This window comes from Canis aureus, chromosome 29 (genome assembly GCF_053574225.1).
Source record: "Canis aureus isolate CA01 chromosome 29, VMU_Caureus_v.1.0, whole genome shotgun sequence".
Classification (NCBI taxonomy): domain Eukaryota; kingdom Metazoa; phylum Chordata; class Mammalia; order Carnivora; family Canidae; genus Canis; species Canis aureus.
The window spans coordinates 35,603,858-35,629,277 of NC_135639.1; the positions used below are offsets into that span (position 1 = coordinate 35,603,858).

The 25,420-nt window shown below is 43.3% G+C and overlaps 1 protein-coding gene, 1 long non-coding RNA gene and 1 pseudogene across 3 annotated transcripts in view; 1 reads left to right on the forward strand and 2 right to left on the reverse strand.

Moving 5' to 3' along the window:
* Window positions 1-1,477, reverse strand: part of PCGF5 (polycomb group ring finger 5) — a 121,322-nt gene extending 119,845 nt beyond the window's left edge. Inside the window, exon 1 of the mRNA XM_077878425.1 lies at window positions 1,361-1,477. The gene's annotated coding sequence lies outside the window, so the exon portion shown is untranslated. The remainder of the gene's footprint in view (window positions 1-1,360) is intronic.
* Window positions 1,478-7,069: 5,592 nt separating this feature from the next.
* The window catches only part of LOC144301412 (uncharacterized), a 54,291-nt gene continuing 35,940 nt past the window's right edge, over window positions 7,070-25,420 (reverse strand). Inside the window, exons 4-6 of the long non-coding RNA XR_013368236.1 lie at window positions 24,716-24,896; window positions 12,316-12,403; window positions 7,070-7,759 (exon numbers count right to left, since the gene is read on the reverse strand). This is a non-coding gene — a long non-coding RNA (uncharacterized LOC144301412). The remainder of the gene's footprint in view (window positions 7,760-12,315; window positions 12,404-24,715; window positions 24,897-25,420) is intronic.
* Window positions 7,326-11,174, forward strand: LOC144301410 (ADP-ribose pyrophosphatase, mitochondrial pseudogene; annotated as a pseudogene). Its single transcript, XR_013368234.1, has 4 exons — window positions 7,326-7,461; window positions 7,553-7,627; window positions 8,378-8,407; window positions 8,777-11,174. The product of XR_013368234.1 is annotated as an ADP-ribose pyrophosphatase, mitochondrial pseudogene (transcript).

The following is a 25,420-nucleotide window of genomic DNA, read 5'->3' on the forward strand; positions in this document are numbered from 1 at the left end:
TACTTAAAGGCAACTACTTCTGACTCCTTCAGAACCCCATACCTCAGTTGACACTATCCAAATTCTCAATGAGACAGGACCCGGCCTCGCAGCGAATCAGCGCTCTTCCACCGACTCATTAATGCAGCCAGGTGGAATCGTGCAATCCTTCCCAAAACGAGAGACAAGCTTCGGGAAATGTGGGGGAACCTGACACCCTAAAGTTCCCCAAAATTGTGCAAGGGGGAGAAAACGAGCGGCCGCTCCTTTGCACGGACTCTCCCCGGCCCCTCCAGGCGTCATCGCTGCAGAAGGGCCGCTGTCCCGGGTCGGAGGCACACGGCGAGTACGCGCGCGAGTGTACCCCGCATGCATCATCGGCGCCCGGTCCGCGGGCGATGATTCATTCACCGCCCTGGGGCTCAGGGCCACGCGTTCCGGGCGTACGAGGGCGGCCGCACACGCAGCTTCCTTAATATTAAACAAATGTTTCGAAGTACGGATGCCTGAAGCCAGGCCGGGCGGCGGAGAGGAAACGGCACGTCGCGGCCGCGGCCCGCCCGAGTGTTCCGGGGCCGGGAGGAGCGAGGCGGACACGTCCCCCGCCCGGGCCCCCCCCGGCCCCCCCGCAGGCGGCCGCAGGGGGCGCGGAGGGCGCACAGGTGGGTCCCGCCCGCCCAGCCTCCCGCCTCCGCCCGCACCCGCCCGGGGCCGACGCGCCCTCGCCGACGCGCCTCCCGCTCGCCCCTTCCCTCTCCGTGACATCTTATATAATAACCCGAGCTCATCCAGGCGGAAGCAACGCGCGCTGCGGGCCCGTCTCCCGGCCCCGAGCCCGCCGCCCCCGAACTAGGCGCCCGGGCGCGCGGCTCCGGGGCGGGGGAAGGGCCAGCGCCGCCCCGGCTCGTCCCTGCTCGCAGGAGGCGCTGCTCCTGCCGGTCCCCGTCAGGAAGCCGCGAGCGTCACAAACTGCGTCAGCTCCTTCAAACCCATCTCACGGTCTCCCTCCAGCCCGGGCGCCGGCTGCTCCCGAGGCGGGGCCGCGGCCGGGGCTGGAAGGAGCCCCTCGGGGAGGAGAAAGTTCCTCGGGGCCCTCCCCGCGCGCCGCCGGCCCCTCTCCGCGCGCCGCCCGCCGCCCGCCCCCCGCCCCCCGCGCAGCCCGCCTGCTCGCGCCGACGCCAGCCCCGGCCACGGGCGACCCCCGGGCCCCGCGCGGCCCCCCCGCCCGCCGGGCGAGCCCCCGCCCCCGCCCCCACCCCCGGCCCAGCGGAAAGCGGCGACGCCAGAAACTTCCCCGGGCCGCGCCGCGCCGCGCCGAGCGGGGAAGCCGCGCGGGGAAGCCGCCCGGGGAAGCCGCCCGCGCCCCGCGCGTCGCCCTTACCTTGCTCTCGGGAGGCCACGATCCGGGCGGGCCGCGCGGGGCGCGTGGTGCGCGAGCGCGCGCGCGTGGGGCGGTAGGTGAGGGAAGCCGCGCCGGCGGGGGCGGGGCGGGGCAGCGGGGCCGCGAGCGGCGCGGGCGGGGGGCCGGGGCGGCCCGGCGGGGGGCGGGGGGCGGGGGCGGGCGCGCGGAGAGCCGAGCGGCGGCGGCGGCGGCGGGCGCGGCGGGCGCGGCGGCAGCGGCGGCGGCGGCGGGCGCGGGGCGAGCGCGCCGAGGGGGCGGAGGAGTTGCCGTGGGTTTGTTTACGCATTGCTGCCCGGCTCGGGGCACAGCCCGCACTCCCTGATTGGACGCAAACTGGGGCACAGCCTCTCGCCGCCGCCGCCCGCCGGGCCTCCTCGAGCAGCCGCCGCGCGGCCCGGGAGCGCCCGGCCCGGCCCGGCCCGGCTCGGCCCGGCTCGCGGCGGCGCCCGGGCCTGGAGGGGACGAGCCGCGGCGGCCGCCGGGGCCGGCCGTGGAGCCGCGCGTGGGCCCAGAGCTCGCGGTCGCCCACCTGTAGGGGCCCGACCTTGGCAAGGAGAAATTCGAAACTTCTGAGGCTGCAGACTTCGTACCGTTCAGCCGTAGAAGGGGCACGTCCCTCCCCACCCCCACGCCCACCCCCACCCCCACCCCAACAGACGGAGGTACCTTGCCCTTGACTGCATAGAAAGCCGGAGCTCAGACGTGCCCCTTCGGCGACGGCCGAGCCCAACCTTCCTCTGTGAGCTATGCCTGGGAGCTCGGTCTCTTCCCGGCTTCCAGCTTCTCCGATTGTTTTCTGTCCTCACGCAGCGTTCAAAGTTGCCATCCCAGGAGTGACCTTGCCCCATGATGCCCGAGATCCCGGATGACTCCCCATGGCCTCGAGCCCCAATTCCTTAGTGTCAGAGCCTTCCACAGCTAGGCCTCCGCCTGTCAGCCCCGTCCCCTCCCTCCACTGCCCAACCCTCATCCCCAAAACCCTTGCCTACAGACTATAGCGTAGATGCTTCTGTTCTTTTGAGACTGATTTTGAGCCAGCTCTGTTCTCTGCCAAAACCCCAGAAAACCCACTAGGTCCCTCAGCTTGTCAGACCCTCCTAGGCTCAGCTTGTCTAGCATCTCCTCCTGTCTCTGTGCAGTCTCCCCAAACCCTGTGCAGAATCCACCCCCTATGGTTGGCATCCCTCTGGCTTCAGGGTCAGTCATGTGCCTCCTCTGTGCCCCCACTAGTCTGTGGATTCCTTAAGAACAGGATCCCGGTTTTAACAGGGCCCTGGGGATGGGAGAGATGAACACTGTAAGAATAAAATTGTCATGGAGTGTCTGCAGCTCTGCTGCTACTGGAAAAACTCAAGAGAGACTCTATCAAGAGGTCTCCTGATAGTCTGTAAACCTCATCTTGCAAAAAGCAAATACTTCTAAAAACTAAGAATGCCCTCCATTTCCCCCGTGCCTCTGTGTTTTCCCCCCCGCCACACCTAGCTATGTGTGCGATCCATACTCATAATGGGCACTTGATAACCCTTGGGGGAATAAAACTGAGATGTTCCTTAAGCCAAGATCCAAGGTGATTAATGGAAGAATATCATGAAAGAATAGACTTTAATGGCCATGAACCTAGTCATTTTACAGATAATTCCTAGGCTAAGAGTCCCTCAACTCTGACAGAATGGATTAGTCACTCTCCAATCAAACAGTGGGGAAGTAAACCTAAACCCTTCCTGACTCTTGGGATGGTTTTAGATCCACTGCTTCTAGTCCCTTTGGGAAAGCTGCCTTTGAACTCAGGGTAAATCCAAATGAAAGTTTTCTTTCCCAGGCAACTCAATAGTGATGATTTAATGCAGCGAATTAGTTACAAAGGTGTTGAAAGAACTGGAAGTGCAACCAAGGGAAGGTGAGGCAATCCTGAGATTAAACTGCTAGATGCATCTCCTCCCCTAGGGCTGGAGGGACAAAGGCAAGAGGCTGCCAGAACCATGAAGGTCTTGCCCATTGGGAGCTAGAACCATGAAGGAAGTTATAACTACTGCTGGAGGTGCCTCCCAAAGTGAAGAAATCCCCTAGTTTTTTCCTCCCACCCTCCAGGGCCACCCAGTGGTAGAAAGCAGAAGCCAGTGGACAAGATGACAGAGCAGGCAGGGGTCAGAGCCCCTACAGGACAGATCAGAGTAGGGAAATGAGGTAGATCAGGGAGCACAGTGGCAAGCCGCTGACACCTCCTAACCTCTGGCACTCTTCCTCTGCACAGGATTCTGCAAGGGCAGAACAAACTTTCTTCCGGCCCCAGAACTCTCTTCTTCCTTCTGTTCTCTTTTCATGCTTTTGCTTCCATTTCTCTTTTTGTCCACTTCTCTACCAACATTCCCTTATATTTCCTTTTTCTCTCTTATTCTCTAGCTCTCATATTTTCTCTTTGTGTTCTAATATACTCCCTCCTGACTTCTCTTTTCTCCGTGGAGTCTCTGCTTACCTCTCCTTGTCCTACTTCTTCCTGGGAAGTATGGCAACTGTCTTCAGCATGGAGATGAGCAGGTTCCTATGGGAGGCCATGGAATTCGGAACTATCGTGCACTCCCCCTCCAGACACTGTGCTAGATATTTCACATATGGTATGTCATTTCACCTTCACCTCGTCTACTAGCTGGGCACCAGCAAATATAACTTTGGTGGCTTCACTATTGCCCATAAGAGGGAAGGCTTTGCTGGTGCAGGTCACCAACATCTCTGCTCTTAACTTTCCACTTCCCTAAGTGTCTCTCTCCACCCTTTCTTTTTCCTATTCTACATCTTTTCCTTGCAACTAGCTCAACTATTTCTCCCAAATCTCCACCTCCAACAGTCTAATAGATCTGAATTCTAACTCGGCATTTCAGCTGGCTTGTGAAGGATGGGTAGAATTCGATAAATGGAGATTGAGGAAGGGCCTTCTTGGTGAAACAGTCAGTAATATGGTCCAATTTGACTGAACCCAAAAGGTACAGCTAGGATCTAAGACCGGATTTCAGATGTTTGCCTTTAGATTTCAATTCTCTAAGATAGACTACTCAGAAACACAGATTAACCTGAAGAATAATAAGTATGGGTATAATTCATATAATTAGAGTCATAAGGTTTTAAAGTCAGAAAGAAGGCAAGTCATGTCCATTTTGAAGTGAATGACCTGAGGCCTAACAGGCATAGGTTACTGGAGTGTGACAGTAGCTAAATGTGGACATTAGAATATGACCACATGTGTTCAAATGCCTGCTTTGACAAATGTTAGGTTATATGACCTTGAACTTATCTGTGTTTAAGATTCCTCATCTGTAATGAAGGAAAATGACAGAATCCACCCCAGTGGGTTGTGGTGAGAATTAAATGTTTTTCCGGGTAAAACGCACAGCATGGTGCCTGGCATGTAGTCTGTCTTCAATAAATAGAGGTGACTATCATTAGGATTTCCCATGGCTATTCGGCTAGCAGATACCAGAGTAAGAACTTGTCCAAACCTTTTAAGAGGTAATGGGAGTTCTGTCCATTCCTAGAAACTATGTCTTAGGGTGCTCGTCGAATGCTGTCTGCAAACATGGTTCTCCTCTGGTCTGCTGTTTAAATAAATTCTCTGTTCACCTCCCGGCTGCCTTTCCTCTGCACTCCTTGCGGCCTGCTCGGACACCAGCCTCAGCAACCCCACCGTACAATCAATCAGTACTGCACACTGTGGAGTTCTGGCAGAAGGGGGGGGGCAGGAAAAATTAGCAAGGGGCATCCACTTCACAATTAGCAGTATAGTTTACAAGTTCTGATAGAGTCAAATTTTCTGAATTTCAATTTCAAAGGACAAAAAAAAAAAAAAAAAGTCGTTGAGTTAAAGGGGTTTAAATGATTTGTCATCCTGCAGCCTCCAGAGTATGAAACCTACCAGCTTCAATTTCGATGGACCAAGAAAAAGCCTGCCTTTAACGAGTGTCCAGTCCTTCAATACATTGTGATGGGAGAAAATCTTTGTCCCTCTACCTTTCCTCTCTGAGTCTCTGGCTCCCCTTTCCAGAACTCTCCCAGCCCCATAATCTTTGTGTAGTTTCTCTCTCTGGACTATAAGCTTCTTGAGGCAATGAACCATATTTACTTACCTTCTAATCTCTTGGATCTAGCTCAGGATCTGGGACCTATCAGGCGCCCACATGCTGTGGAACTGACTAGAGCAATGCCACCCTTACCGACAGGATCCCTCCCCTTCCTCCTTCAAATCTTTGTCTCCTCACTTGATGTCCTTAGCTAGTTGTCAGCCTGCTCCACTATTCACTAGGAAGCATGACAACAGCTGAATGTGAAGTAAATGTGCATTTTACAATACAAACCACATTGAAAAGGGATTATTTTGATGGTGTAAATCCAGGCAGTATTTTAAGAGGGTCAGGAAGACATATTTTGAGCAGCTGGACTTCCCTAACACCTTCGATCACACCACATGAACTGCAACTCACCTCTCCTATAAATAAAGGCTACTTGACTTTCATTGTTAGATATTTTACTTCAGATTCCTTAGGTGAAATTGTAAATGGCCCCTATTTTATATATGGTTGGATTAGTTATACTACCTAAACCATTTCTTAAAAGGCACAGTTCTCTATAATCTTAAAAAAAAAAAAGTTAGTCACTGTCCCATTTTTCTCTTTTATTTCAAAGCCAGACCAATGACCAGTGTGCCACAGACTGGTACACAGAAAGTGTTTAGTAAATGGTAGTTATTTTCTTATGGTCATTTATCAGTATCATCATCTTAAAGAGAAGGGAAAAGCTCTTCTCTGCTTTCCTTCCAGATTTCTTTCGGAACTTGAACTTTAGCATCACTTTAGGAAGAGATGGATAGCTCATGGTAATCCAATTTTCTGGGTACCACTTGTTTCTGCTTCCCAAAGAGAGGCTGGAAGGATAGTTAGGGGTTATTGCACTGCTGGGGTCCTGAAATCAGCCTGGTCCTCTCCATGCCCGTTCTGCCCTCCATGATGTTCTTGATAAAATGGGATCATGCCAGCAAGCTCTGGCCCAAGAATAGTTCATAGTGACAGACCAAAGATTTGTTCTCTGATTGTACATACAGTTCCTTCAGGGTTTTCTCCTAGATGGCCCAGAATATTCTCTGTGTCTAGCTCTGTTTGTTTTTCTGTCTTGGACGACAATTTAGAAAGGAGAATCTCCCCAGTGGCTTCCCCACAAATAATTCTTTTGGTCTCAGCTATAATACTTCATTTCTTCCCTTAGGGCACCTTTTGCACCATGATCATCAAATGGTCTGATTTAAATGTCTTCTCTTTGATGATGGTAAAAAGCAAACAAAACCTCTCGTTACTGTTTTTTTTTTTTTAAAGATTTATTTATTTATTGATGAGAGACACAGAGAGTGAGCCCGAGACACAGGCAGAGGGAGAAGCAGGCTCCCTGCAGGGAGCCCGATGTGGGACTCCAACCTGGACCCCGGGGATCATGACCTGAGCGAAAGGCAGACACTCAACCGCTGAGCCACCGAGGCATCCCTCATTACTGGTTTTAATGTCCCTTTTCAGGTAGGTATGCCATGAAGTCTTCTTCGGCTCACTGTATTTCTGTACTGTACTTGACATACCAGGCCTTCCCTGCTCCCTTGCTTTCTTTCCTCAAGTGTCTGTTGTCCCCTGGGCATCTGGTCATTTATATTGGAATATCTGGTTGTTTTTTGGCTGGTTTTTGTTTTTGTTTTTTTGATTCATAGCAAAAATCAACCTTGGCCTTCCAATAATGAAATTTTCAAAGATCCTAGAATCATAAAATGTTAAAGCTGGAAGGACTTTAGCAGATAACAGAGGCCAAACAATTCCTTTTATAGTGAGAAACCAAGACCCTGAGAAGCCGACTGTCAGCCTATGGTGGGGGAAAGCTAGAACCAAGCCCAAGACTCCTGCTTCATTTGTTTCTTGTGAGTTACATTATGATGCCTGGAAATAAGAAGGAATTTACAAGTGTCTTCTTCCAACATGTTTACCTTTTCATATCAGTGGTTTTCCCACTGCATTTCCAGGGGGCCCAGAAGAAGAATAATTCCACAGTTGAAAAAAAATGTATGACTTAAAAAAAAAAAAAACATGACTTAAAGACCTGGGACTGTGTCCCTTAATAATCATCTTTCTTTTCTGGTGGTTCTTTGTACAGTGCACTTGGCAAATTCTCGATGATGATGATGATGACGACGACGACGACGACGACCAGGTCTCACGTTTCCAGGCTGTCAGTTCTTTTCCACTTTTTGTTCTTTATAGTTCTGGCTATTTCTGGGTTTCAAGCCTTCTGGAAATGTAGCTCATTGAACTTAGGGTTCTTTATGAGGGTGATGGGTGAGTTTTCAGTGGTTGCCTTTCACTGTGAGGGTAATAACTTCAAATGGTTAGAGATCTATCCCCCAGGACACACACACACATTTTGAAACTTTTCTAAACTTGAGGAGGTGTGTTCCTAAAATAATGCCAACTATTGCATAAACAAAGCATTCTCTGGTCAGGTAATCTGAAAAATACTAAATAAAACAGAATTAAATAGTTTAGGGTTGATCAGTTTGTTTTTTACTGGAACTCACAGCATCTTTAAAACAGTAATGTAAATCCTTGGTTTCTAAGGGAAATTGGTGAAATATGTAGAATTTCCCAAACATGTTTGACCATCAAAATAATTTAGGGGACTGCTTTAACATGGAACAACCTTTAGAAAATGTTAACTATCCTTTGGGTTTCAATTATAGTATATAGTACTCCATTTGTTCTAAAACTATTTATTTCAAATGTTAAGATACCCTTCCCTAGGATTTGTTTTCTTAGACATGACTTAGCCAGTGCCCCTTCTCTCTATCACTTTAGGATCTAGATACTGTTATTTTTCAGCCTGAATTTTTCTACACAGAGAAATCATAGGTTAACTCTGACCTCATATCTGAGTCTCTCAATTCTCATAATTATTTCAACTGTCCTGTTCTTTTCTACACAGTTTTCAAGGTGCAGCGGCAAAAAGATAATGGTAAGTAAGTAATAACAAGTAGCATTGCTGAGTGTGTACAGTGGGCCAGATATTGTGCTAACAGCTTTACATGTAACATGTAACATCCCACTTAATTGTCAGCACAGCCCTATGAGATAGATATTATTACTTGCATTTTACACATGAGGAAACTGAAGTGAGCTTAAGTCACTTTGCCCAAGATAGTCCCAGTGAAGGAGGGGAAGCAAGAATTGAACCAGATTATGTTCAACTCTTAAGGATTCCAGGGCTCTGCTCTTCCAGTGTTAGTCCTACTTTTTAATGTATGTGCTGCCTTCCCGACTGAAATCCTTTAAGAGCAGAGGCCACGGGTCCAGATCTCAATCGAATCTTCTGTGCTTGACACAGCACCTGGCATGCTGTAGCAGATACTCCTTTGAAGAGAAAGATTAAGCAACTTACCCAAGCCATTCAGCTAGTAGATGGTGGACCCAAGATATGAATCATCTCCCACACCTCCTGCATCATGGATTTCCTACAAGGACCATGCTCTGTGCAACAAGTGAGTTCTCTTTCTCCTTGGAGGTCACACTCACCAGGCTTTTGATCATCCCAAACAAGGCACTGCACTTTGTGTCCCACCTGTCCCCCCTGCCATTCATTTTGCCCTTTCCCAAACAGACTGTGGCTCTGGACCTAAGGAACTAAATCTACCCATAGTGGCTAGTACCTCGGTGGTTGTGTGCTAATTTTGTTGGAGGTGTTTGGACAATGGTCTCAACCCCAGCACTCTGCATTTGGAAGCCCTTCTAGATGTCAAAATCTTTCAGTGTAAAATGAAAAGGCACACTTGGCCTGGAGGGGCAAAGGGTGGGGTGCCTACCTCCCCAACTCCTACCCCATGGCTCTGCTGCATGGTTGGCTTCATGAGCATCAGGCACTCCTGAGTGCCACCAACATCTCTGCCGGCCGCCCAATAGCAGATGGCTGGACACCACCTGGCAAAAGGGTTAGTAACGATGTCTCTTTCCAAGACTGGGGCCTCTGTTGCCCCCTGGCCCAGCAGCTGCCCCAACATCTCGGCTGGTTGGAGCCTGTCTTCCTCATGTGGGTTTCCTCCAAGCTTCATCAAGTCCCATTCAAATGGCACTGCATCTCCATACCCTGGCTCTAAAGTGGAGTGAAGCCGGGTCCCAACAAGAAAGTACGCTGGCTGCTTGAGTGGCCAGAGTACAAGCCTGTGGAGTACACTGCCAGTTGTGTCTTGGTTGGGCCCATGTGGGCAGACCCTCTGGTGGGAGAAAAGAACTTCTCTCCCAAATTCAATGAGGAGGATGGGCATGTTGAAAGAAGGAGCTAGAATGGTTTGTATGAGGTTGAAAATGGCAGACCTAGAAACCCTGCAGGTTGGACAGGGCTGGTGGGCAGAGGGCTTTTTGGGCGGTGGGGTCCCAATCATGCTGCAGATCCCATCCTCACCAGGTAGATAAAGGATAACGGAAGTAGAGTGATCCGTCCTGTTTCTGAGAGAAACGTCTTACAATTTGTGGCCATAAAAAGGAAAGACTGTGGAGAATTGGCCATCGCAGGTGGAATGGTGGAGCCAGGAGAGAAAATTAGTACCACAGTGAAGAGAGAATTTGGTGAGGAAGCCATGAACTCCTTATAGAAACCCAGAGCAGAAACACAGGAGTTGGAGAAACAGCTGCACAAACTATTCAGTCGGGAACGCTTTGTCGTCTATAAAGGCTACATGGATGATCCCCAAAACACAGATAATGCATGGATGGAGACAGGGCTGTGAACTATCACAATGACACAGGTGAGATCATGGATCATCTTCCTCTGGAAACTGGTGATGATGCCAAGAAAGTGAAATGGGTGGACATCAGTGATCAACTCAAGCTTTATGCCAGCCATTCCCAATTTATTCAACTTGTGGCTGAGAAACGAGGTGCCCACTGGGGGGAGGGCATAGACTCCAACTGCCATGAATAGTGACTTGGAGTCTCATGAAAGCCTAAGGCCTTCAAGTGGACATGGGTGGATACAAAACAAATAGTCCAGAATTCCCACTGAACAGGACAGGGAGGGAACTTCTTTTGGTGATTATTTACAAAACTGTTCCTAGTATGAAGACTTTGTGTCAGGGAATAATATTAGACAAATATAGGAGATCAGGATCACAAACTTTTTGGTTTTCTAGTTGGGAGAGGAATATAGTCGGCTGTTGTATATGTTGTATACGTGGCTTTTAGCTGCATTATACAACTAATGCTCTTTGAAGAATTGTAGGTGATACAAAGATAACTTCTTACCAGCCATAGCCTTTACTTTTCAGCTGGCTTATATTTGAGGCTCGGTTTTTTTTTCTACTGATGTGTTAGAGTGTGGTCTAATCTAAAGTATAACTTGATTTTTTGGGGTCACGTTTGTTTTTCAAATTGAACTTTATGTGGCCTTGTATTCATTGCTGTCTAGAATGAAAGCTCTTTGGTTATTCTTGTTTTTAGGATCTTTAGTTTTAAGGGAAAAGTTTCACCTCTATTTTATTCTTAAGGATCAAGTACTTATGAATGAGCCAGAAAATTAAAATGCAGTAACAAAATGAGCTTAATATCCATGCCTCTGGTTATCAGAACTATTCCTGAACAGGATGGACTAAGCTGAGGATATGTGTTTCCTCTCATCTAAGAAGACTCGATAAATGTGAATTCCTGTCATGAAGAAGTCTTTGTCAGGACATATATGTAATCCCAGCCTAATTAAAATACAGTTCAAAAAAAATAAAATAAAATACAGTTCATATCTGTCTTTACTCAATTAAAAAATATGTATATAAACAGAGAAGGTTTTTATAATCAAATTGCAAACACAGAGATGCTCTCCTGACAATCAAGAATAAGGGATTCTAGTAGCATAAAATAGGCCAGAAATACATTTCTTTACTTTCTTGTCACCCAAGACAAGCCAGTTAACTTTATTGATATATAATACAATGTATGGGAAATAAACTCAAGCCATTGCAATGAGCCTTCTATGGCTAAGGGGGAGAAGACCATTGCAGGCATTGATAACTTCGTAAGAAAACACCTCAGTAACAATAGGTAATGGTTCTATCCACTTACTAAATACACACACTCTTTGAAGTGTTTTCTGTACAGTGATTTATTTATTCCTTTATTTTTTAAAAGATTTTATTTATTCATGAAAGACACACAGAGAGAGGCAGAGACATAGGCAGAGGGAGAAGTAGGCCCCCTGTGGGGAGCCTGATGCAAGACTCAGTCCCAGGACTCTGGGATCACAACCCGAGCCAACAGAAGACACTCAATCACTGAGCCACCCAGGTGCCCCATGACTTATTTATTCATAGGGGTCACTCTCTGAGGAGGGTTCTCTTATGTCACAGATTGGGCTCCCTGGGGAGCAGTGTCTAAGGGGGAGAGATCAGCACTGCAGGGTGTTTCTTAGGGACAGATCTTGGGACAATTCCTGCGGGAGGGAGGAGAAGGAAGCCAGATTGGGTAGAGTGAGGCATTGAAATCAAAGCCCACCAAAGGCATCAGCCAACTCCGCATGGAGCTCTGGAGCTGGAAGACCCTTCCAGCTGTTCTGAAGTGGGAGTTCAGGCCCTTAAACCTCTTGTTGACTAGTCACTGGATGTGGGCTGCCCTGGAAGGAGGTATGAACTTGGGAGAGACAATTTCCTCAACCAAGGCAATCCCCAAAGAGGTCTGACAGCCAAAGGCCATCCTCTGGTAACACTCCTAGGGGAGTCTGGGAAAGGGGAGGGTGTGGGCATTACAGGGTCTACTATGTGCCTTTAACCCAGATTTACAGATAACATCACTGAGGCAGGGGAAGGTTACAGAACTTGAACCAATTTGTACAACCAGTAAATGTTGGTGGGACTGGAGCATAGCCTGGGAGGTGCTGTGCCTTACCTCCTTGACCTTGCCTCCTTGACCGCTGTACTGTAGTCCCTCGTGTAGCTACACTCCTGTGGTCCCCAGCTTCCCCTGTGCAGTGTTCCTTTAAAAAAGAAAATAAATTACTATTATGGCTCCTCCCACATGCACATTTGGTAAGAGTTCCTTTTTCTTGACCTGAAGGACATGTGCATGTTCTCTATTGTTTTTCTCGTGAAAGATACTGTATTTACACGGGTGATGGTGATTATAGAAGGCTCACACATGGATGCCCCGCATGGTTCATGATAGGAACAAATTTAATACATTGCCTTTCTTTGTGAATTCTCTAACTGCTTGCTTTTAGGATGGAGCCATTTGTCCTATACGTTAATCTCATTCCAGTAACTTTTCCAGGTGAGATATGCTTCCTGTCTATTTGAATAATTGAGGGACCTGGTTGGCCAAGCATATTTTGAATGTCTCTCAACCTACTTCATTTTTTTTTTTCAAAATGTAAGCTCCTAAAAGAAAATACACTTATACTCTCTCTCTCACACACACACATACGCACACACTAATTATTGCCAAAACCTCTGAAATAATGACGGTCCGATGTCTCAAATTTAATATAGCTAGAACAGAATTCTTGATTTTTTCCCCAATACTCTTGATTTTTTTTCTCCCAAGAAAACTGTTTAATCTCCCCTGTTAACTGGCACCAAAATCTATATAATTCGACAAGAAAACAAAGAATTATCCCAGATTCCTTGCTTTCCTTCACTTCCCACAGCCAATCCATCTGCAAAATTTTGCTCCACCTCCAACAAAATATATATCCCAAATCATTCCCTGCTTTCCACCTTCACTGACCACCCTGTCAAACCACCATCCCTCCTTCTCTAGACCTATCATAATCACAGTACTCACAGACAGGCCTTCCTCCTTCTACTCTTGTCCTCTCGCAGGTCAATTTCCACACAAAAAAATGAAATGGCATTTTATTTTATGTTTTTTAAAGATTTTATTTATTCATGAGAGACACAGAGGGAAAGAGAGAGAGGCAGAGACATAGGCAGAGGGAGAAGCAGGCTCCATGCAGGAAGCCCAATATGGGATTCGATCCTAGGACTCTGGGATCACACCCTGAGACAAAGGCAGACACTCAACCACTGAGCCGCCCAGGCGTCCCTGAAATGGCATTTTAAAGAATGTAAGTCATACCATGTTCCATCTCTCTTAAAACCATCCAGTAAATTCTTTTTGTACATGAACTAAAGCACAAACTCCTTACCCAGGCGTGCCTGTGCTGGATACAGTCCAGTCTGACCATCTGACCCAGTCACATTCCACCCTGGGCTTGTCTAGCCATTCTCTTCCTGTCAAACTTCCTATTTGCTTTGCCTCAGAGCCTTTGCTTTGCTTTTCCCAGCCTGGAATGTCCCTTCCATATATCTTCACAAAGTGAGCCCCTTAGGTTAGTCAGGTCTCATTCAAGTAATACTTCCTCAGAGAGAGTTATCCTGGGCACCTAATCTAAAGTAGCCTACCCCCCAAAAAAAATAAATAAATAAAAAATAAAAATAAATAAAGTAGCCTACCCAACCTGTATTCACCCTCTCACCTTGTTTTATTTTCTACATAGTATAGTACCAGCTGAAATTATCTTGTATGTATCTGTCTACTTCCAAGTGAGTCTAGGGATTTTTTTTTGTCTTATTGACTGCTATACCACCAGTATCTAGAATAGTGTCTGGCATGTCCACAAATCATTTGTTGCTAACAGTTTTCTATATACTCTTGTCTTTAAAAAAAAAAAATTGTGTGTAAATGTGATCACATTATCCTTGGTCTAACTTTCTGATTTAAAAAACAGTTTATCTTGAAATAATTTTAGACTTACAAAAATATTGCTAAGATAGTACACAGAGTTCTTGTATAATCCTTCACCAAGCTTCTACAAATGTTGAGAACTTATTTACATAATACAATTATTGAAACCTGAAAGTTAACATTTGATTTAATATTTTTTATTATCAACTAATCTACAGGTCTTGTTCAAAATTTGCTAATCATCCCACTAATGTCCTTTTTCTGTTCTAAGATCCAAGGATTCCATATTTCATTTAATTGCCGTGTCTCCTTTATTCCCTCCAAATCTGGGAAAATTCCTTTTTTTTTTGGTCTCTCAGGGCTTTGACACTTTTCAAGGTGCTGGCCAGTTGTTTCACTAGAATAGAATGTCCCACAATTTGGGTTATTCTAACATTTTTTTCTAGGAATAGGTCAAGGTTATACATTTTTGGCTCAAATACCACAGATGTGATATTGTTTGGCTGAATTTTTATACTGAAAAAACTAAAATGTATTTTGCAATGTAATCACTACTAGATACTAAATAGTATATGCTATATTTTATTCATAAAATACTTTTTTACTCATACTTTTTTAAAAAGTAGGCTCCACGTTCAACATGGGGCTTGGACTCATGACCCTGAGATCAAAAGTTGCATGCTATCCTGACTGAGCCAGCCAGGTATCCCAGTACATGGTATATTTTAAAGTGTCACTGTGGAATTTCCAACCACTTTGTACTACTTTTAACCAGCATTTTTATATTTTTGTGCACATACATGCACACACACACATACACATACAATTGAATGTATGTATTCTAATCCTCCCTCTCCTTCTCTGTAAGAGAAGATGTCCAAGAAGCTCTGAATTTCATTCACTATATTCCTTATCCTCTTTCTTGAAGTTCATGAGATGACACTTGAATGTTTACCACTCTATCAGTTACCTCTTTCTACCAAGAAAATTTGGCAAACAATCCTGAAATATTGTAGCTTAAAACAAAACAAAGAAACCCACATATTTTATGAGTTTGAAGGTTGACAGGGCTGGATTTGATAGGGAGTTTTTTTTCTAGTCATGACTGGGATTCATGTCTGGGAATTGGCTGGCTTTTGGCTAATCTAGGATGACCTCAAATAGGATGATTAAAGAGACTCTTCTGTTCACCAGGTGTCTCTCATCTTCTATCAGGCTAATCCAGGTATGTTTTTATGGCAATGGCAGAGGAGCAAAGGTCAAATGGAAAGATGGAAGGGTTCTTGAGTCTCAGGCTCACAACTGACCCTGAACCATTTCCCTACATTCTCTTAGGAAAGGCAAGTCAGGGCAGCCTGGGTGGCTCAGCAGTTTAGCGCCACCTTCAGCCCAGGGCCTGATCCTGGAGACCCGGGATCAAGTCCCATGTCAGGCTCCCTGCATGGAGCCTGCTTCTCCCTCTGCCTGTGTCTCTGCACTCCTCCGCCCCTGTCTCTCATTAATTAATAAATTAAATATTTTTTTTTTTAAAAAAGGAAAGGCAAGTCATATGGTCAACCCAGATTTGATGTGTGGGGAAATGAATCTACCTCTTTAATGAGAGGAAGTAGAAAGTCACATGTCAGAGGGCATGGACATAGAGACATGTGAAAAATTGAGGCTATTTGAGCACTCAATGATCTTATATCTGGCATGGTTTTTTCCACCTATCAGTTTTATTGAGATGTAATTCACCATATAGTTCACCCATTTAAAGTATACAATTCAATGGTTCTTACTATATTCGTGAGGTTGTTCAAGCATCACCATGCAATCACTTTTAGGACATTTTTGCCACCCTGTATGGAAACCCAGTACCTTCTCTGAAATGCTTTCTCTGACTCCCATGCTAGAGTTAATCATTTGTTCCTCTGTGTGGCCTTGTATATATTGTTCTATTGCAGAACTATATTACAATTTATTTTTATTGAAGCCCAACATTGTGCTTTATTCATTTTTTTATATTCCCAGTATCTAGCACAGTGTCTGATGGACAGTAGGTGCTCAATAAATAGATACCAAAAGAAGAGAGGCCAGGTTTTGTCAGCTCAACCTGGCGGTTTACCCATTGCCATGTCCTGGTCCTCTGGCAGAAGTCCAAAAGTATTTGTTTATACTGGTGCAACTTTCAGCCCCTTTCTACACATGGCAATGGTTGGGCAATTGTTCACTCTGATGAATCATTCCAGTTGCTCTCAGCATGCATTTCTCTTTTCTCTCTATCAGGGTTGTTATCAAATAAGATGACAAACTATTGAAAGTAAAATTATGGGGAATTACAAAGTAATAGGGTGGGGAGATTTGCTTCATCATCTGCTAAAGGTTTGGAGCACACTGTCCCATTGCACCTCCCATTTCTTTTCTGTCTAATAACAACAGGTACATTTGCTCTGTGCCAGGGACTGTGCATGCATCATCATTAATGCTTTCTTGTTGGGATCAAATAAAACACTCTAAGACAATCTTTTAGGAGGCCAAGACAGATCTATCTATGCCACTTCAAACCAGCAGCTTTGCTAGAGCAGAGTCTGGGCTGTCTTTATTTTTTAGCACCTACTATGGCTCATATGTATTAATAGGATCCTGGATAAAAATATAAAAGCTAAACAGCATTTATCATGAAATACTCTAGAGTGAAATAGGGAGTCAAATACAAATAAAAGCCATTTTCTTCAGCTCTGAGTTTTTTTTTTTAAGGCTAAATTTACATATGGCAGTATACTTTCTAGGTGAGAAAATTTTTGTCTTTGGAGAATTCTTGAAAGATTTTGATAGTATACACTTTAAAAAATGGAAGATTGTCAAGACTTTCCTCCTGGTTGCATGATCTGTGAATGCTAAAAATCACATTTCAATGTGGCAAGTTTTGCTCCCAGATTTGTCACTAACTAGCTGTAGGAACTTGGGTAAGTTGCTTCACTTCTCCAAATTTCCTCGTAGCTTATGAATTCTATAAGTGTTAAATTGACAGATATGTGCAACCCTTTTATGTATGCTATTGGAGAGAATATATGGACTTACACATTTATAAATATTATACATTTATCAAAAGCAACTTTTCCAAAACAGTAATAAGGATTTTTCTATGGGAGAAACCTGAATCCTGTTATGATTATAATTTCTTTCAAAAAATAGTTGAAGAAGATTGATTTATTAGTTATCTATTTCTACTTAACAGTATTACCTCAAATATAGGGCTTAAGACAACACACATTTTATTATGTCATGGTTTCTGTGGACCAGGAATCTGAGCACTGCTTAGCTGTTTTAGGGTATCAAAAGACCACAATCAAGGTATCAACTGGGGCTGCTGCCTCATCTGGGGCCTGACTAGGAAAGGACCTGCTTCCAAGCTCATGTAGTTGTTGGAAGTATTCTATTTGCTCCAGATTGTTGCACTAAGGGACTCGGTATGTTGCTGGCCATTAACCAGGTGCTGCCCTCAGTAGCTTGCCACTTAGCTCCCCTCTTGGCCAGCCCACAGCATGATAGCTTGCTTCTCTAAAGCTAACAAGGAGAGTTTCCTAGAAAAATGGCAACAGTATTACATAATGTTGTCACACATATGTTTTTATGTACATTCTGTTGCATTTGCTGTATTCCATTGGTGAGAAGCAAGTCACAGGTCCCATCAATACTCAAGGGGAAGGAGTGATACAAAGCATGGCCACAACGAAGTTGGGATCAAGGGGACTACTGTGGAGTCTATCTGCCACAATTGGAAAATTACAAAAGGTATGTGAACAGTAAAGTAGGGTGAAGTTCTGAAGAGACATCATCCTCAAACAAACACACATGGAAACCTTGCAACAAGGGAACACACCCTACTTCTCTCTTATCCTCCATTTCAGATAATGCTGCCATCCACAGCTCAGTCTTCAAACCTGGGAGATACCCTTGGCTCTTTACTCTCTATCCAGCCCACTCCCAACCCAATCCACCAATAAGATACCATGACCCTGGTGTCTATTCCCACTATTTCCCCACCATTCAGTTATCAGTGTCTTTCCCTCAAACACGGTTTGACCACATGTCTCAACTGGCCTTCTGGATTCCACTCTGCCCCTTTTTAAGATATACTCCTCATACAATAGTCATAGTGCTTTTCTTAAAATATAAATTATATCATGTTATTCTCTTGCCTAAAATCTGTTAATAGCTTCCTACTGAATGTAAATAAAGTCCAAACTCTTTGTCTGACCTAAAAGACCCTATATGAACTGACCTCTGCCTATTTCTCTAACTTCATCTATTCTATTTCTCTTTATACACAACTGAATTGTTAACTTGTTATAATGACATATTTTAAATCTCATGATCTAAAAATAAATAAGATTAGCATTATTAAATCTAACATAGAATACAATATCACTTGAATAGAATAAAGTAAGTTTTAATATAGCTAAGCATTTGAGACTAAAAAAAAATTTAATGAAAGAAACATTATTTAGCAATTATGGCTTTATGGGTAATCCATTGCATTGTGTATCAGATAATTTGATCCAAAATGAGATATCTTAAATTAGATATATTTTTGAAATAATATAAAATCTCGACTTAAACTACTAATATACATTGAAGCTAAATTAAGAGAATATGTTTATCCATAAAGTGGTGAGTTTTATTACTTTGGGAGGGGGTCAGGCAAAATTTATTTTATCTATGGTTTATTAGTTCAGCTTAACCAAAATTGGAGGTATAAAATCATATATATAATAAACTCTGAAAGTAGAATTACACATTCATGGAAGTTAGTTTTCTTACATTTCTTATTAGTTAAAGCCAGGAAAATTCACTTTCTAATTATGTGTGTCCAAATGATTCATTTATCATAGACTCACTACCCAAGCCACTGGGGTGTGTTCACTCAGACAAATTAAATCTGAATTAAATCTGAATCCTGCAGTTCAGTAGCTGAATGAACTTGTTCAGTATATTCAAACTCTCTGAGCCTCAGTTTGCTCATAAGCAAATGGGGATAATAATACCTACCTCTCCAATAACCTCTCCAAGTTATTTTAAGGATTAAATGAGGCAACTTATTTATTGGCACATTCATTGTAAATACTTTATGTGTTACTCTCTCTTTTTCATTACTGCTTGGCTAATCAATCTGAGAACTCTATAGGTTGATATGTTTTCTATTTCTATTCCCCTTATGTTAGACCTAGGATCAACCAGGTAGAAGAATTAGAAAAGTATCATAAAGGCAGAATCATCAAAACTTGTCTGGCATGGAGGAAAAATAAGACAGAAGCCATGCAGGAGTCTACAATTTCAATTGGATGTGACAAATTACATAGGCATGCTGAAGGAATTTGCATTTACTTGTGGATAGGTAAATCGTGGACCATGACAGAACACTTTGGTAAATTATATTATTTACTTATCAAATCATCTATGCCACTATACCCCTCCTCTGTGTTTTGAAGGTAATGAATATTAATTTGAAATAGAAAAATCTGTGTGGTTGTTTAGGATATTTTAGAAAAATTGTCAAGTATTGAATGTAATGCAAATTCATAACTTATATTTCTCACCAGAAGTAGTTGTTTTATCAGATGAGTATTATTTCATTATTATTTCATTTCCAGAGCAACAGGGCCTTTTGAATTTTTCAGATTACTTTTGGGAAAAAAGACATTGCAGTTACTTGCAATTTAATGAAAATTCTTTTATGGCTTCTCACTTTGGGATGCTGTTAGATTGTGTTGGCATGGTGTAGGGGGAATCTTATAAGTTCTGTAAACTCTTGGTGATTTTAACTTTGTCTTAGATTCTAAAATATCACTGTATAATTTTTAGCATGGAGAGGCATTGTTTCATTAGCTTAGCCTGATCTGGTTAGTAACCTACCAAAACAAACTCATTGAAAATTCTTTCACTTTCTTTTTTAGCCCTGAAGCCAGTAGCTTATTCCTTGGTTAATCATGGTATATAATAATAGAATATATATATTGACCTCTGCCCAGTTTTTCGCACAGAACTCCTAAAACCTGTGTAATTTCTTAAGTGAAAAGAGCACTAGGAGCATCTTTTATTCTAATGAAGTGACTCTGAGTGGGGTCCTGGATGGGAGCTGTTCACCAGAAAGACAGAACCATGATTAGAAGCTTGGAATTATCAGTTCCACCCCCTCATCTTCCAGACAGGAGAGATGGGCTGGAAATGGAGTTAATAATTGATTGTGCCTACGAGAGAGGAAGCCTCCATAAGATCCCAATAGTATGGGGTTTGTGGAGCTTCCAGGTGGGTGAATATATATGCACCAGGAGGGTGATGTGCCTTAACTCCATGGAGACAGAAGCTCCTGTGCTCAATTCATTCCCAGATTTCTCCTATGTATCTCTTCATCTGGCTGTTCATCTGTATCCTTTATCATATCCTTTAATAAACTGGTAAACATAAGTGTTTTTCCTGCGTTCTGTGGGTCGCTTGGGCAATGAACTGAACCCCAAGAGAGGATTGTTGGAATCTTCAATCCATAGCCAATTGGTCAGAAGAAACGCAATAACCTGAGCCTTCATGCAACTTAGAAATCTGTGGCTAGGCTTCTCTCTCTCCTCCTGTGTCTCTGCCTCTCTTTCTCTCTCTCTCTCTCTCTCTGTCTATCATAAATAAATAAATAAATCTTTAAAAAAAAAAAGAAATCTGTGGCTAGTCATCCATATCACATGGAAATACAACCAAGATGAGTAAGCAGATAGAGGTAGATTGGGCTTTGACCATTTTTTTTTTTGTTTTTATTTTTGAAATTTCATTTTCCAATTGGTTACCACTGTTCTGCAGGAAAGTCCTATTGATTTCTGTATATTGTTTTGTATCCTGCCAGTATGCTTAAATCTCTTAAACTTGTAATATATTTAGATTCTCTTGGATTTTCTCTATTACAGAATCATATTTTTTGTGAATGAAAATTTGATTTCTTTCTAATTTTCTTGCGTCTTATTTTATTGCACTGACTAGGACTTCCAGAGTGCTATTGAATAGAAGCAGTGATAGCAGACAATCCTAATCTTGTTCCTCATTTTAAAAGGAAAATTCTACATTTTATCATTAACTATGATATTAGTTTTTTGTTTTTTGTTTTTTTTTTGAGGGAGAGAAAGAGTGGGTGTGAGAGAGGAGGTAGAGCACAGAGGGAGAAGGAGAGATAATCTTAAACAGACTCCATGCTTAGTGTGGAGCCTGACACAGGGCTCAGTTTCACGACCCTGAGATCATAACCTGAGCCAAAATCAAGAGTTGGACACTTAAAATTAAGCCACCCAAGTGCCCCTTAGATGTGTTTTTAAGAAGATAATCATTATAAAGTTAAAGTTTCTTTGTGTTCCTATTTGCTAGTAAGTTTTTTTCATTAGGTTCAGAGGTAGAATTTAGTGATCCACCAGTTGCATATAACATCCAGTGCTCATCACATCAAATGTCCTCCTTAATGTCCATCACCCAGTTATCCCTTCCCCTCAACCATCTCCCCTCCAGCAACCCTCAGTTTGTTTCCTAGAGTTCAGCATCATACAATCCTCTCAATAGATGCAGAAAAAGCATTTGACAAAATGCAGCATCCTTTCGTGATAAAAACTCTCTGCAATATAGGGATAAAAGGAACATACTTCAATATCATAAACGCCATATACAGAAAACCCACAATGAGTGTCATCCTCAGTGGGGAAAAACTGAGAACTTTTCCTCTAGGGTTGAGAACACAACAGGGATATCCACTCTCACCACTGTTGTTCAGTATAGTACTAGAAGTCCTAGCCTCAGCAATCAGACAACAAAAAAGAAATATACAGTGTCCAAATCAGCAAAGAAGTCAAACTTTCATTCTTCACAGGCGACATGTTACTCTATGTAGAAAACCCAAAAGATCCACCCCAAAATGGCTAGAACTCATACACGAATTCAGCAAAATTGCAGGATATAAAATCAATGCACAGAAGTTAGTTGCATTTCTATGTATTAACAAGAAGGCTGAAGAAAGAGAAATTGAGGAATTGCAAAAAGTTTTATTAGAAATTACTTTTGGAAAAAAAAAAAAAAAAGAAATTACTTTTGGGGGCAGCCCGGGTGGCTCAGCGGTTTAACACCGCCTTTAGCCCAGGGTGTGATCCTTGAGACCTGGGATCGAGTCCCACGTCGGGCTCCCTGCACGGAACCTGCTTCTCTCTCTGCCTGTGTCTCTGCCTCTCTCTCTCTCTCTCTCTCTCTCATGAATAAATAAATAAAATCTAAAAAAAAAAAAAGAAATTACTTTTGAAGGATGCCTGGGTGGCTCAGCGGTTAAGCATCTGCCTTTGGCTCAGAGCATGATCCCAAGGTCCTCGGATCGAGTCCCTCATCAGGGTCCCCACGGGGAGCCTGCTTCTCCCTCTGTCTGTGTCTCTGCCTTTCTCTCTGTGTCTCTCATGAATAAATAAATAAAATATTTTTAAAAAGAAATGATCGTTGAATTTCATTGAGCATTTTCTCTGCATCTATTAAGACAATTAGAAACATTTTCCCTTTATTCTGTTGATGGGATGATTTAAGTGGCAAATCCCATATATTCTTGAGATAATTCAAGTTGTTCATGATACCCTGTTTACAAATGGTACATAATTTGCTAATGTTTTATGTAGGGTTTTGCATTTTGGTAAGGTGTAATATTACCCAAATGATTGTTTCTTGTACTGTCATTTTCTGGTAAATTCTTGTGTATCAATTAGCTTTTGCTGCATCAAATAAAAAAAAAAACAAAAACCACTTCAAAACTTAGTTGCTTAAAACACAAACATTTATTATTTTATATGATTCTATGTCAGCTATGGGTGACTTTTTTTGATCAGGTCAATCAAGTGGCAGCTTGGCTGGGCCTGAATGATCTGAGATAGCAACAGACATGTCTAGTGCTTGGCAGAATGGTTGATTTAGGAAGCCTTGGTCGAGAAGGTTTGTCCTGGCTTCGTATGGTCTTGAACCCTCTAAAAGGCTGGCTCAAATTGTAAGTTTTTCACATGGTAGTTTCAGGGTTCCCAAGAGGCACAAGAAAAAATAAGCCCAAATATGCCAATACTTTCCAAGTCTCTGTGTCACATTTACTATTGTTGCATTGGCCCAAACAAGTTACATGGCCAAGTCTAAAGACACCTGAGAGGATAACACAAAGGATGAGAATTATGGTGGTCCTTTTTTTTTTTTTTTTAAAGATTTATTTATTTATTTATGATAGACAGAGAGAGAGAGAGAGAGAGGCAGAGACACAGGAGGAGGGAGAAGCAGGCTCCGTGCTGGGAGACCAACGCGGGACTTGATCCCGGGACTCCAGGATTGCGCCCTGGGGCAAAGGCAGGCGCTAAACCTCTGAGCCACCCAGGGATCCCCTGTGGTGGTCCTTTTAACAAATAATCTACCACATCTTGAATCTTCCCAAATTCTGAAATGGTTTTAGGACTTTCAAGGACAAGGACCAAAAATTTCTTACAATCACTTTCCATCACCTATAGCCTGGCAAATAAATGAAACTAAGACCTCTGCAAGCAGCTACTGCCATGGAGAGTGCCAGAAAAGTCATATTAAAGATATACAGGTATCAGCTAATAAACAATAAATGTTCTATAGTGCTTAGCATTTGTCCTTTTTTCCCTTTTTCCTTCCTTCCTTCCTCCCCAGTGCTTATAGGGTACTTATTTTTTTTTAAGATTTATTTATTTATTAATGATAGACATAGAGAGGCAGAGACACAGGAGGAGGAGAAGCAGGCTCCATGCCGGGAGCCTGACGTGGGACTCGATCCCGGGACTTCAGGATCGCACTCTGGGCCAAAGGCAGGCGCCAAACCGCTGAACCACCCAGGGATCCCCATAGGGTACTTATTATATGCTAGGCATTATGCTAAGAGTTGGGCAAGTAGTCAAGATTTTGGCAAACAAAGGGACAGAGAATCACCATGCTACAAAAAAATTCTTGATGAAGGACAGGGTTGACATATCATATAGAAGAGGGTGAAGCATCTCTGTGAGGAGCAGCATGATTGGTAAGAATTTTAAAATCATGTTATTTTGGCATTATTTGTAAAAAATGTGTATATACATAATTGGTCATACAAGGTGTTAGTTGTGGAATTTGAAAAAACAAAACAATGGAAACATGGATATAAATTATGATATATTCATATTACGGAATACCATGAAAGAATAGAATTATATGAATTGATGTGGTAAGATAGTGATATATTATTATTGGTAAAAAAATTCAGTTTTAAAATAATATGCATAGTATAATACTATTCTGTTAAAAATCTATATGTGAACAATAAAGAGTATGTGTGCATGAAAACAGAAAAGACAAAAAAAAAAAAAGAAAAAAGAAAAGACACCAACTTGAAATGATAATTATCTCTGAGAGGTAAGATTAGTGAGAAGGTACAATAGGGATCTTTTTTACTTTATATATATTTTGTATACAATTTTAATTTTTGAAAAAGAATATGTATTACTTTGATAATTAAAAAGTCTTGGTAGAAAAGCACTAGCAAGAGAATTGAGGGTTGATGGGAGTGGAAGGGACTAATCTGAATACTTACCTCAGAAATGCTGGCAGTCCATCAAGACCCCCATTTCCATGGGGGACTCTATTCCTGGGATAAATGGTGAAGGGCCTTTGAAGGTGACAATCAGATTTTAGGATACCTGGATCAACAGAGAGGAAATAAAGAGCTTCTCAACCTCTATGATCAGTATTCCTCCAGGAAAGTGAAGCATTTACTGTGAAGAGAAAAAAAATATATGTATGAGTACACGGATGGTGTCACTCTGAAGTCTTGTCTCCCACCTCCATCCCCACTTTGCAGAGTTTTCATGAAATCCCTCTCCTGAGGGGACTAAGCAAAAGAGGCCCTCATAAGAGCTTAAATATAACTATAATCAACCATTCTGAGACCTCAAAGACTGGGTAAAAATATTGTCCCAGCTTCTAGAACTTCTTCAGTAATGGTGATAAGGGCAATAGCATCCAGCACCAAAGGCACTGGAAGGCATGGCCACAGCGTTGGGGCGGAGTGAGATTTCAGGCACATGTTAGAAGAAGCAGTGCAGAATGATCACAGTTGAAGAGCCCACCAGAAAGGCATACACTGGGAAGTACAGGGTGTCAGATATGACCTCTTGAGGTGAGTGGGTACAAATGCCCTTTCACTTATTACCTAAGCCTCATAGATGCCAAGATTGGTGTAGCTCAGGGATACAGGGGCTACACAATGAGGGTGATGAAAAACCTTAAGGCATAGTTG